The sequence below is a fragment of the Corythoichthys intestinalis genome, chromosome 6 (assembly GCF_030265065.1).
Source record: "Corythoichthys intestinalis isolate RoL2023-P3 chromosome 6, ASM3026506v1, whole genome shotgun sequence".
Taxonomy (NCBI): domain Eukaryota; kingdom Metazoa; phylum Chordata; class Actinopteri; order Syngnathiformes; family Syngnathidae; genus Corythoichthys; species Corythoichthys intestinalis.
In genome coordinates, this window is record NC_080400.1 from 33,735,297 (window position 1) to 33,749,777 (window position 14,481).

Genomic DNA, 14,481 nt, shown 5'->3' on the forward strand with positions numbered 1-14,481 from the left:
AGATCCTTCCCCCTCTTTTTCAGGTTTAATCAGTACATGTGATTTTATATAACAGCCGACATGTGGTTTTAGATAATAGCCGAGTGGAAAAGTTTCGGCTGCAATGATGTGCAGATAATGAGGTCAAAAGGCCTTGTATCACAAACCGTTGTGTCTTTGCTGTTCACACTTCCTCCAGGACAGTTGAAATAGACGAATATAATACAAGTATCTGTGAGCTGGCTCATTAAAGATTATGCTGGTAAAAGAAGCCTGTGTGAAGTGTCTAAGGCTTTGTTACTATAAGACATTTTGCAATCAGGCTGTTAGAACTTGCCCTCCCTTTCCTCTAGTGTTTTGTGTTAACTAAGAGAGCAGTGACGCCTCGCTTTTCATGTTTTTTTCTCCCTGAGAGGAGGGCATTAAAAAATGATGATTGATTCAGCACAATGCCTCAACGCCTGTCTTTAGATTCCCTGAATATACAATAGCAGGCGGACTGCAGCTTCATTGGAGCTGTTCTTGATTAATACGACCTCTAAACCCACTGCATTGCCATAAAAGTTTTACAGTAACTACTTTCAGAATGTGCGTTCCAGTAGTCGTGAAGGGAGTGTGGTTGAGATCCTTGTTTCAAGGGAATCGATATACAAGATTTTCAGTCAATGCTTTGGTGTAGCCTACAATATTCATGAAAATACAGCCCGCAGATATCACTACCTCCACAGCCGCTGTTTTATCTCCTACTCCCATTCAATGGCTAAAAGCAAAAACATGCTGGGTCTGTGGTCCCTAAACTCTCCTCCTCCTCCTCCTCCTCTCCATGTGCTTACAGTTACAAAGATGCAGGTTCACTCTGTAAACTCCTGCATTGCACTGAGCGCAACTATACAGCACCACGAGGCACATAAGGGGAGGCTGATGATCTTCTTTCTATGTATTTGCGTCACAGAAACCCCTGTCATCACCCTGCCCCCGCTAAACACGAGGGTAAGCTGATGCACAGTGCCGGCCGATGTACGTACGCATCGCTGCAGTGACACCGGTGATAAAAGATGAGGCGAGCAAGATGTCATGATGTGATTAGATTGTGCGGTGATGGAGGATGCTAATCCAACCACTTTCCTCATCAACACTTTTCCTTCTCCCTTGATCTTTCAGATGGTTGCTTACTGTCATCCAGATGTGTTACTTTATTTTCCCTCTCTGTCTTTTGTTCTACACAATCTACTCCAGCCGCACAGTTCTTCCGTAAGTGATGTACTCTCTTCGTTTGGCATGAGACTGTGGATGGTAATGTTGGTCGTGCACTGTAAGCCGTCATGCAAAACAGATAGAGTAAAACTGCTATCATTAGCCATGTGTAGCTGGCTTACCTTCAGGTCTTTGCGAGAGTAGCTGTCCCTACGAGGCATCTTACATCTACTCTGCTCTCCAAAACTGTGCACTCCTTTTTCCCCGGCTTCTGCCTCTCCTCTACTGCCACCCTGCTCCTTCTGCTCTTCACAGCTCTATATCAAGTGTGAGCGAGGGCTCTGTAGAGAGGCATGGGTGGGGGAGATAGAGGCAGAGTGGGAGAGAGAGGACAAGACAAGGGGATGTAAATATGCACCCGGTGTCTTCATTGCTTCTCCTCCCACTTCCATGCTCACATTGGACCTATTGTCTCCAAAGATTCGCCCTTCACATGGGTTTGCTAAGTTACGTCTTCTAAAAAGTCAAATAACATTTTGCAGAGTGATGTTACGAAAGGATCTGTTGGTGCATTTAGCGTTAAAGATGCAGAGAAGGCAAGAAGCCATGAAGAAGAGGAGTGTGGTGTAATAATTTGCCAAAAAATGCCTCAGGGGCTTGGGTGAGATATAAGAAGAGAAAATTGTCTTTGAGAGAACATACAAAAGGAAGGCAGTTAGAAAATCTAGTGAATAGAATGGTGAAGATGGGTCAAGTACAGAGAAAGGCATGAGGTCATATTGACCCAGAATTCCTTATTAGATGACAATTTAAAAAATGCTTCATCATGCACAGTGTAACCAGTCTGATCCATCACCATAGACCAGGTCAGGACTTGAACCTTAGCTGCCAAGAGAGCATGATAACTAGGCTAAAACTCCAGGCTCGCCGTTCCAGCTGCTAGCGTGCTCTCTTGAAGGCATCAGGAGGCATCAATTAGCATACTTCACATTCACCCTCAGAAACCGTCACTGCCAGTCGGGGTTACGGCACCAATGTAATCAGTCTGAACTGTGCCAGCGATGCACCGGCAACGTGATGTGTCCCCCTCAACCAGGTCAGGACTTGAACCCTTGCCGCCAGCGTGGCAGGAGAGCAGAATAACCACTAGCCTTGTATTTGGTGAGTTGGCAGAATCTGTCGTTATTCCACTCTCGTAGCCAATTCCCAGTCTTTATGTCATTTTCCTGAGCCACAGAATCATGAGCATCAGTCCAGTTTTAATATTACATCTCCAGGATGTCCGTAATATGTCTTGAGACTGTCATTTGAAATCTAACAGTCCAAAATAAAAAATAATGCATATATCAATATCATGCAAGTGCAAGTATTAGAACAGATATTTTCGTCCAATATAGCTATGTGCATACAATTTCAATTTGGCATACTTGGCTGACTAGTACCTTGTAGTACTTGCATAGTACTACAAATGCTAGGGCATATGAGTTACGTTTTTTTAGTAGAGCTGTGTTAGTTAGAAAAAGTGAAAGTACATGCCTGGGCATTGTAGAAATAATGCTCTATTTAAAGCCATTGTGGAAGGTTAGGAGAGACCTTTCTCATTAAAATGTAAATCAGAATGTGGGATCTGAAAATTATTTGTTTACTTTTTTTTGTTGTTGCCCCTTGTTTTTAGTGTTCAGCGTTATCACTTATATGTACTACATACAGTATATTGTGAAAATGTTGGCTTCATCAAAGTATAAATCTTACCTTTGCCACGCAATGTATGCTCACATGAGGGAACAGTAAATTCAAGTAGCCCGCATTAAAATGCATGCTCATTTACTCTAAATCCTTTAGATTTGAGATGTATGTCGACATGAATACACACACGAACCTACACACACATTAATGAAGATTTCACACTTTCTGAATAACAGGATTTTACTGCCTTACCAGTAGATTACATGTCAGGTGCACAAAAGAAAAAGGAGTGGGCAGATAAATACTAAAAATGGAGGTGTAAGTGTTTTTGATACAGCTTGTCATCGAAAAGGTTCAGCTTATATGTACTTCCTGCATTGAGTTTTAGGGAAAATCTGGGACCCTGTCTTACCCTTGTATTCAGTGTTGTCACTGACTTAGTAACGCGTTAGTGTAGTCTGATTACTTTCTTCAGTAACGAGTAATCTAATTCGTTCATTTTTCCAAACCAGTAATTTGATTAAAGCTATAGTTTCCTTAGTGTCTGTGTGTTACTATGTTGTTATGGCCTCAGAATGTATGTAGAATGAAGAATATTGTCGTCATGTACGAAGAGCATTTTAAACAGAAAATGGTAGAAAGATGTCCACTACGTGTTCGTTCCATGGTAATCGCTCACAGTTACTTCCTATTTTGGCCTCGAGTCAAACGCGCTAAGTGTTTTGGGACTGAGAAAGGAGGGTGCACATTTGAGCTGAGTGCAGCCATCTATTGAGATGTGAGACGGAATGTTGATCTGTGTACATCCATTAATGAACGTGAGTATTTTTACTCCATTCTGGAGGGTTCCAGCGATAGGTTGGATCCCATACATGCGTGGCCGTTTCGTAGCTTTGCCGTTGCAACGGCGAGTAGTCATCGCTCCAAGTTGGCATCCATTGTTTACATCATATTCGTGTTGCACATTTATGCCGTGAGGTGACATGTTCGTTTAGCATCTATGGGATGTGTTGTAAGTCCGATTGAGTGTAAAGTACTTAGTTGCCGCCACAATTTGTGGCTAAATTGACCGCCTGTGTGTACGGCATACTTCTGGGTTGTGCGCCTGCTCCCACCTTTGTGTTTTTTGCCCTGTGCAATTCATTTGTGTGTTGTTGATTATTGTGCAGTCAATTTGCCTTGTTTTACATTGGCACTAATATGCTGTTAACCTTAACCCTAACCTGAAGTTCACAATTTTTGATATTAGGCTTAATCGTCGAGTTAGCGGGGGGTTTTAATTAGTCGGTAGATTTGATTTCAACAAATTCAATGCAGTTTGTTAGTTTCAGGGCTCCAGAGTGGCTAAACTAGTGCAAGTCAGTGGTTGAAATCAACTCCATCGGCTAATTAAATCTCCAATAACTCGAAGATTAAGCCTTATGTGAAAAATTCTTATTTTCCCCTTTAAATTCAATTATCGGAAAGTCAAGTACATGCGATGACATTTTTCTGTTGTCATTCTTTTGTTGAGGCGGCAAAGGGAGAAAAATAGGTAAATATTAACTGATAAATTACTTTTAAAATAACTTAGTTACTTTGATAATAAAGTAATCAGTAAAGTAACTAGATTACTTTTTTTTGAGGTGTAATCAGTAATCAATAATTACTTTTTGAAGTAATCTGGGACAACACTGCTTGTATTCCAGTGACAGCCCCAACCCCTTTCTCCCCATCACCCAACTGAATTGCCAGGCCACAAATAAAATGGAGGGCGACTGACAGATACTTCTTGTGGTACAAGCAGCGAACGACCAGGGAGCCAATTACAGTGGCTTATAGGACATCAAAAAAGCATCTGCAAGAATGAGGAACTTGGGAAATGCCAGAAGGATACAAGTTGTAGGTCATGCATGCCCCTCTCCCTCAAGAGCTGGTCATCTTCATTGTAAGGATTCTGGTCTTCCTTTTGCTGCATTGATCTGCCGTTTGGGTCAATCGCCCTCCTCTTCGCAAGTGACACACTGAGGGCATGTGTAATTATTCCCCGATGGAGGGATGCCCCCTCCCTCTCCTTCTCTTGCTTGCTCACTCTTTAGAGAAATTCATCCAGTTAGCTGTACCACCTCTCATTAATCATATATCACACATTGACAAATTGCCGGCACATTCATTACTGAGGAGACCTATGTACGGTTCAGTGGTACAATATTTGCATACCAGGGATGGATATCAGTTTGTAATAGGGTCTTCTTGGTCATTTAATAGGCAACCCATTAAAAGATCAAAAACTAGGTGCCCCGCAGGAAGATGATACACCACAGTACGTACAGATGAACACAGTGTAATTTAATGTCCATCAGTGAAGACTTGCAAATGAAGCTAAAATGGTACTGTGCCAGGAATGAACAATCCTAATTTGAATCATCACCAAATTATAAAACTTTATAGTGCTCCTGTGTGAGCTTGTATTTAGTCACAAAGACGGGATTTACGTGCAGATCGCCGTAGGTGTTCAGATTGCAGGACTGTGATCTTTACCGAAAGCACAATTTGAGCAAAACATTTCTGAATGATGTAGTGTTCACACTGGATTTTTTTTTCTATCTCAGAACCAGTTCAATTGACATGTGGTTTTATTTCTATCGACTGACAAGTCACAAAATCTTAAAAAGGTCAAACCCATGAAGAGTCACTGATTTCGACCGTTTTGTAATCAGTAGTTGAAAATGGTTGAGATTTGCTTTTCGGGTTCATCCAAGGGTTCAGATAATGCTACCAAACCGATGCAAAAATGCTTAGTGTGAACACAGACCTATAATACAATAATAATAATAATGCACACACCCTATTAGTGCCGTTATACATCTTTAGTGCCTAGTTAAGACTCACTGTTTTATATACTGGACATATGAACATGAAAAAAACAGCATAGAGACTTCTTCAATGTTCCATTTTCTGTCTGATTATAACAGGTACAGAAACGGTGATTAAGTCATTTAACACCAGTCATTATGCATATACTAGTATACATATGTATAAATATATATACAGTGGGGCAAATACGTATTTAGTCAACCACTAATTGTGCAAGTTCTCCCACTTGAAAATATTAGAAAGGCCTGTAATTGTCAACATGGGTAAACCTCAACCATGAGAGACAGAATGTGGAGAAAAAAAACAAAAAATCACATTATTTGATTTTTAAACAATTTATTTGCAAATCATGGTGGAAAATAAGTATTTGCTCAATACCAAAAGTTCATTTCAAATTCTCAATACTTTGTTATGTACCCTTTGTTGGCAATAACGGAGGCCAAACGTTTTCTGTAACTATCCACAAGCTTTTCACACACTGTTGCTGGTATTTTGGCCCATTCCTCCATGCAGATCTGCTCTAGAGCAGTGATGTTTTGGGGCTGTCGTTGGGCAACACGGACTTTCAATTCCCTCCACAGATTTTCTATGGGGTTGAGACCTGTAGACTGGCTAGGCCACTCCAGGACCTTAAAATGCTTCTTACGAAGCCACTCCTTTGTTGCCCTGGCTGTGTGTTTGGGATCATTGTCATGAAGAAAGACCCAGCCACGTCTCATCTTCAATGCCCTTGCTGATGGAAGGAGATTTTCACTCAAAATCTCTCGATACATGGCCCCATTCATTCTTTCCATTACACAGATCAGTCGTCCTGGTCCCTTTGAAGAAAAACAGCCCCAAACCATGATGTTTCCACCCCCATGCGTCACCGTGGGTATGGTGTTCTTCGGATGAAATTCAGTATTCTTTCTCCTCCAAACATGATAACCTGTGTTTCTACCAAAAAGTTCTATGTTGGTTTCATCTGACCATAACACATTCTCCCAGTCCTCTTCTGGATCATCCAAATGCTCTCTAGCGAACCGCAGACAGGCCTGGACGTGTACTTTCTTCAGCAGGGGGACACGTCTGGCAGTGCTGGATTTGATTCTCTGGCGGTGCATTGTGTTACTGATAGTAGCCTTTGTTACTATGGTCCCAGTTCTCTGCAGGTCATTCACTAGGTCCCCCCGTGTGGTTCTGGGATTTTTGCTCACCTTCCTTGTTATCATTTTGACGCCACGGGGTGAGATCTTGCATAGAGCCCCAGATCGAGGGAGATTATCAGTGGTCTTGTATGTCTTCCATTTTCTAATAATTGCTCCCACAGTTGATTTCTTTACACCCAGCATTGCCTATTGCAGATTCAGTCTTCCCAGCCTAGTGCAGGTCTACAATTTTGTCTCTGGTGTCCTTCGACAGCTCTTTGGTCTTGGCCATAGTGGAGTTTGGAGTGTGACTGACTGAGATTGTGGACAGGTGTCTTTTATACCGATAATGCGTTAAAACAGGTGCCATTAATACAGGTAGTGAGTGGAGACTCGTTAGACCTCGTTAGAAGAAGTTAGACCTCTTTGACAGCCAGAAATCTTGCTTTTTTTGTAGGTGACCAAATGCTTATTTTCCACTCTAATTTGGAAATAAATTCTTAAAAAAATCAAACAATTTGATTTTCTTTTTTTTTTTCCCCATATTCTGTCTCTCATGGTTGAGGTTTACCCATATTGACAATTACAGGCCTCTCTAATCTTTTCAAGTAGGAGAACTTGCCTAATTGGTGGTCGACTAAATACATATTTGCCCCACTGTACCTCTACATACAAATGTAAATCGTTTCAGAACCTGTTTATTAGTCATATATATGACCATATATATATGTGGCGGAAAACACTCAGGTGACTTGAAGTTCTGCTCGTAGACCCCCAATTAGGCCAAGTTTCCAAATTGTCCAATATGCATGTGTGAAACACCATTGGAAAGCATAAAATCTCAATTCTGGGTGTGACGGAAAATTTTGAACAGGAAGGCATTTTTTAAAAAAAATAAAAATTTAAACAGCAAAACCCTAAGAGCAAACGAGAGCAGAATTAAAGACGCCACAATTTTAACGAGATATTATCGCGTACTAAGCTTGTTTCGAGCCCAAAACTCCATGTAGCATGTATGACCGAGTGTCAAGACACAGCTGTGAATGGCCACAGTCCGATTTTTTTTTTTTTTTTATGGGTGAAACATGGTGATATAAGGCAAGACAAGGCAATTTTATTTATATAGCACAATTCAACACAAGGCAATTCAAAGTGCTTTACATCACATGAAGATAATAAAAATCACATTTAAATCAATACAACGTAAAAACCAAGACAATCAAAATCGGAAATAAAATTATACATAAAAATCGCATTTAATAACAAATAGAGTAAAAATATATAAATAAAAATAAAACAAAAACTACTACTACTAATAATAATTGAAATCAGCAATGGAGATAAGCACAAGAGGAATAGAAAGCAGGTAGACTGAAATATATAGCCAGTTATGGATATGCAGTGCTAAACAAAAGCGTTTTTAGCCCTGATTTAAAAGAGCTAACAGTTTGAGCATACTTCAGACGTTCAGGTAACTTGTTCCAGAGGTGAGGAGCATAATAACTAAATGCTGCCTCACCCTGCTTGGTTCTTGTTCTTGGAACATGCAGAAGACCGGTTTCAAACGACCTTAGGGGTCTAGATGTCTCATAGGAATCTAACAAGTCAAGCATGTATTTTGGTCCAAGGCCATTAAGTGTTTTGTAGACGAGCAGTAGTATTTTATAGTCTATCCTTTGATTCACTGGAAGCCAGTGTAGCGATTTCAAACCCTATGTATTGTGGTCCAGCTTCCTTGTATTTGTGAGGACTCTGGCTGCAGCATTCTGTACTAGCTGCAGCTTCCTGACTGATTTTTTTATCAAGACCCGTAAATATACCGTTGCAATAGTCCAGTCTGCTGAAAATGAATTCATGCATAAGTTTTTCCATGTCTTGTTGAGTCAGAAGCCTCTTAATTCTGGTTATATTTTTTAGGTGGTAATAAGCGGATTTAGTGACGGTCTTTAGATGGCTATCAATATAACAAGGGTCGCGACAAAGACAAAAAGGAGTTGTTGAGATTTTCTTTTTCATATAGGTACCATTTTAAATGTTATTTTTCAATTTTTCTTTGCTTGGATTGATTATTTATCATCTAACATATCAGGGAAAATGCGACAGTAACAAAAATAATACAATTAAGCGATAGTTATAAGGTAGATATTGATGACCGATGCCAAATTTTTTTATTTTGATAAAATTTGTTTAAAAGTTTAAAAATATGTGAGTGAATATTTATTTAAAGTCCTTTTCTTTGTTTTTAAACTAAATATTAGACATCAATTAATGATTCTAAGCTAAAAATGACAGACATTTTGAATAATAAATGTATTTACTTACCTTCTTTTTATGGCTAGGTTGAAACAAAAGTGGTTGCACGACGTCTGTAAACGGGGATTTACAGGGTAAAACGGACAAATGAAAAATAGTTTGGAGGCTTAGTGCGCCATGAATCTTCTATGGCAGCATATAGACATATTGTTCTATCAAACACAACAGTTCTTTTGGCTTAAAATACAGTAGTTTATTTTAAAGAGGGGTGCAAGAGCAGAAACTGCTTTTTCAGTCTTGTCTGTGTTTTCTGCCATATATATGTAAAAAGAAAGAACCTTTAAGTATCAGCTTTTTTGGGGAAGGATGTTCACTGATCTTATACAACATATTATGATTTATATAAACTCCTGCAATAATTCCTGTATATTAAACTTGAAGCATGTAAAAATACCTCCCGGGGAGTGAGCAGTTGAGTTTTAATGAACATAAAAATATGTCCTGGTATTTGCAATAGTTAAAACATGACCTCTTGAATGAAATAATAAACCTAAAAATCCTTCTCCCTGTTCTCCTGAAACGGTTCATAGACTGGGTTAAGAGAGGGAAACGTGTTCTGAAACCAGCAGCACTGACTCACCCAGAGTCCATACCCTTTGACAGGCACGGTCCTCAACTGAAGAAACAATCATTTCATAGGTCATAACTGAGGATATTGGGTCATCCTCACCCACCCTGACCACGCTCCCTTTTTAGGCTTTATTCACCTCCAGGCATCATTAGCTCTGATTGATCCCCTTGTCAAAGGTGTCGGCACTGCAATGAAAATGCTTTTGCTGAAATTCCCAAATAAAAAAATGGGGGATGGTGTTCATGACTCTGGCAGTACAACCTTAATAAGCATATCAGCACTGCCATAATGGAAGGAGCCAAACATTTACTAGTCAGAAAACATGCTTGGATGCACACATGCCGCTGAATTGTTTTATATAAAATATTTATCTTGTTCATCAAATGGACATTTTCAAGTTTTGCACGGAGGCTTGGCGGTGGGTGATTCTAGACAGGCCAACATTAAAAAGAGGTTGCAGAAAGTATTTTACAGGAAATTGTATGAATTATTTAAAAAATTCTAAATGCTTTTAAAGTAGTCCATATCATCAATATCAACATATTGGTCCAACATGATCATTATTGTGCAGGGAGCAGCACTACAAGCATAACAAAAACAACAATGGACCATCTTATAATTCTATCATCGTAAGGAGGCTTAAGAGAATGAGTACATCTATTAGGCTTTAAATTATGAATTGATATGACTACAGAGCAGCGCAGTCTTACATAATTTAGGACTGCTGTACATTGTGTCTCTTATGCACAGAAATTGAACATATGAGAGTGGAAGTGGGCCACTGAAAGCAATGAGTCCTCTCTCAGCAAAGGCCACAATCATAACAAAGATGATTACAGTCATTGTATGTCACAGCACGTGCTGGCTTGACTGTATTGTTGGTGCAACATCACAATTAACCTTCCAGCCCCACATCGCGTAACATTAACGATGGTTCTCCCAAAATAATGATATCCTATGCTCTTGAAATAATCAAAATTCAGTGAGTTGCTGGGTTATAGTAACAACTTTAAGCGTACTATTATTATGTCAATAGGGCACTGCTACAAAGGATAGGCTGAATTTCCTGGAGTGTAAACGGTAAAAATGATGCACAACATTAAGTAAATGGTTTGACCAGCTCATGCAAATGAGGGAGACTTACATTGCAATCATTGCACACATTCTAAATGTGGGCTTCATTAAATATAGCTTTGTGATGTGGAATTCAAATGTTCTTTCATTGAAACAACAAACCATATCAAAAGACACTTTTCATACAGAGCAGATTTAGCACCACATTCCTCAAATAATAACAGAAACTTTACAACAGTTTTTTTTTTTTTTACCACATTAGTGGTACAAAGTCTCAAGTTAACAGTAGGAAAGTTTTAATAGAGGGAAGCCTTATGCATATTTTGATGAATCAATTAAATAACGTGTGTTAAATCAGTTTTTTGATCCGTTTGCTGTCACATTTGATCTGTTGATCAATTAGTTGTCACAAGGGGGACAGAAAATCCATTAATGTTGAGGTAAGAGTCGCAGTCTCACAGTGGAACGTAAAGCAAGGGTCACAGATAAAAGTTATAACACATACATGTAGTGTGCTATGAATTATGCGACAAGTAAAATCGTTACTTTTTTTAAGATAATGAACTGAAGCATTATCTTTTTCACCTTTTGGTCCAACTCCCTTTTGCTGTTAGTGTTCCATTGTCTGTTCTAAAAAAGTTTACAACATCATAAAGGTGTTAGAATGATTGAATAAGAATCTTTGATAAGAATTATTAGTTATTAGGTCATTAATTGCAGTTTTTTTTTAAATTAATTAATTCATTCTTTCTTTTTCCATGCCACTTATCCTCATGAGGCTCACGGAGGTGCTGCAGCCTATCCCAGCCAACTGCAGGCAGTAGGCAGGGTACACCCTGAATTGGTTGCCAGCCAATCGCAGGGCACATTGAGACAAACAGCCATTCACGCACACACTCATACCTATGGACAATTTAGAGTGCTAAATCAGCCTACCACGCATGTTTTTGGGATGTGGGTGGATGTGGATTAAAAATCAGTGCTCACTTGTACAAATTACACCGAAACCGTACAACTTTACGTATACGAAAAACAATGGTGCAGTTCTGTGTGCATTTATTAAAGTAAAGTGCTTCAGCGTAAACATAACATATGCACTGATAAACATGAACACCCAATGGCCGGTGACTCGGCCCGCCCCCCTTCTCTGTGATTGGCTAGAAGTTGCCTTTGTTCGCTGCTCAGATTGGTTGAATTGAATGACGACAGATCAAGATAGGATGAATCAATCAATCAATCAAATTTATTTATATAGCCCTTTACAAAACCCGAAAGGCCCTCAAAGTGCTTTACAACAAAACATGGCTCAAGATAAATAAAAGGCAGGAACATATAATACAATGACATTTAAAATAAATAAATACATAAATAAATAAAACAAAGACGGCGCATCCCAATAAAAGTCCAACAAATAAAACAATAAAACCGATAAAATCCAATGACATTAAAAGGACCCTTAAGCAAATAAAACCAGGCTATCCTAATCTGTGTGAAAGGCGAGTCTAAAAAGGTGAGTTTTTAGCCGAGACTTAAAAAGACCTAGATCCGTGATGGTGCAGATTTCGGGGGAAAGGCTATTCCACAGCCTGGGGGCAGCAACCGCAAAGGATCGGTCTCCCCAGTGTTTAAGTTTTGACCTCGTAACATCTAAAAGAAGTTGGCCGGTTGAGCGAAGAGTCCTGCCAGAGTTACGAAAAGTTAACATTTCCGACAAATAAGATGGAGCCTGGCCATTAATACAATTAAAAACAAACAGCAAAAGTTTAAAATCAATTCTAAAATGGACTGGAAGCCAGTGGAGTGATGACAGCACGGGTGTAATATGCTCACGTCTAGGTGTACCTGTTAAAAATCGAGCAGCAGCATTTTGAACAAGTTGCATCCGAGAAATCGAGGACTTGGGGAGGCCAACATAAAGTGCATTGCAGTAGTCCAGCCTTGAGCTTATAAAAGAGTGAATTGCTTTTTCAAGGTCATGGCGACTAAGAAAAGGCTTCACTTTTGCTAAGAGACGGAATTGGAAAAAACTTGCTCTTACAACAGAACTTATTTGTTTTTCAAAGTTAAGCCTGTTATCGAATATCACTCCGAGATTTGTAACGTGTGTCAAGGGTGGAGTTTGTCTCTAAGAAGGTTTGCAATTGAATAAAAACAACTTTTTCTAAAACTTTGGAAAGGAAAGACAAGTGGGAGACAGGTCTAAAATTGGACAGCACAGAGGAGTCAAGATGGGTTTTTTTAAGAGGAAGAAGAATAGAGGGTTCATCCTCTCCGTGTGTGTTTTGTGGAAGATTAAAATAAAATTACACAGTACAGTCTAATCGAGCTAGGGCGGGCACAGCAGTCTCTCAGGGCGGACCCGGACCCCTAATGCCCGCCCATGCCCCCGTGATATGTGGAGATAAACCTACATCGACTTGCTCATCTCTCTGGAGCACTGCCTTTCTGAACAGTGCACATTTGAGAAGCTACTTTTGAATGTTACTTTATATTTTCATGCTAATTAAGAAAATTAATTTGAGACAAAAAAGGAGGAAAATAGAAATAATAACTTGTAAAACCGAAACCAGAAATAAGTGATAATGTACGGTTGTTTAAATTTATTTTATTTCTGTTGATGTCCCAATTTAGGGGCTCTGTAGATATTTGATATGGTGGCTGTGTTGTTGCCCTTCAAGCAGATGAATAGTGCTGCATTGTCAATAGGTGTAATTTTACTCCATACACGTGCAATCCTGTTTTCTTATCACACATGCCACTGACCATGTTGAGAATAAGATATGAATGAAAGGAGTGATTTGAAGTGGAGAAATCTTCACCTTCCCTTTCATTGACTTGCTTATTCCAGTGAGTGAGTTGCCCAGTCAAGCTGAAGTCCTCTGAGTGGGAGATTTGTGACAGAACAAGAAACACAATGCAGGCCCAGAATATTGAGTGGCAGCTAAATTAAACATTTAATCATTTTCTGACTATGGGAACTTAAACATGTGAAGGTTAGGAGAATACCTTAAAAAGAATAGACATGGTCAAATTACATGGAGGAATGGGCACAAAGACTACTGTCATGCCAATTGGAAATCTAATTGTTTGCAACATCTGATGAGATGCTCCATATGACCTTCTATAAAGTTGCTACACCACCGTTTTTCGTGGACAAATTAGAATGAAATTTGGAGGTATATTCTAGGGATGTATACGCATCGATCCTTTTTTCATTTATTTATATATTTTTTAATATCATGGCTGTTTAATTAAATTAATTATGTGCCGAATTAAAGTTGCTTTTAATTATTAATGTTATTTTTGGACGGATGAAAATTACATTTGGTAGGTACTGTACATAGACTTCACAATACATGACATGACACGGGAAACGGGGCCGATCCTTAGGGGGCCTATTTTCAAAAACTTCAAATATTTTCAAAACCAAAGCTGCTACTGACCTAAAACCAAAACAAGCACCTACCTTAGCCATATATGACTCTCCACCAGCAGCGGCATCAAGAAATTCAAAGTTATTCCCTTGGAAAATCCCGATTAACTATTTTTTATATAAGTATAACAAAACTTAAAATGGCTATAAAATTCCCGGATTTTACACTTTATGCAATGAAATCACCAAATGCAGAGATAATCACCTATGTTTTCAGGATGAATAGCAATATTTAACATATCATATAA

General features: G+C 39.2%; 1 protein-coding gene across 1 annotated transcript in view; it reads right to left on the bottom strand.

Moving 5' to 3' along the window:
* The window catches only part of kcnj5 (potassium inwardly rectifying channel subfamily J member 5), a 35,357-nt gene extending 33,865 nt beyond the window's left edge, over positions 1–1,492 (bottom strand). Inside the window, exon 1 of the mRNA XM_057839973.1 lies at positions 1,356–1,492. The gene's annotated coding sequence lies outside the window, so the exon portion shown is untranslated. The remainder of the gene's footprint in view (positions 1–1,355) is intronic.
* Between the last annotated feature and the right edge of the window lie 12,989 nt (positions 1,493–14,481).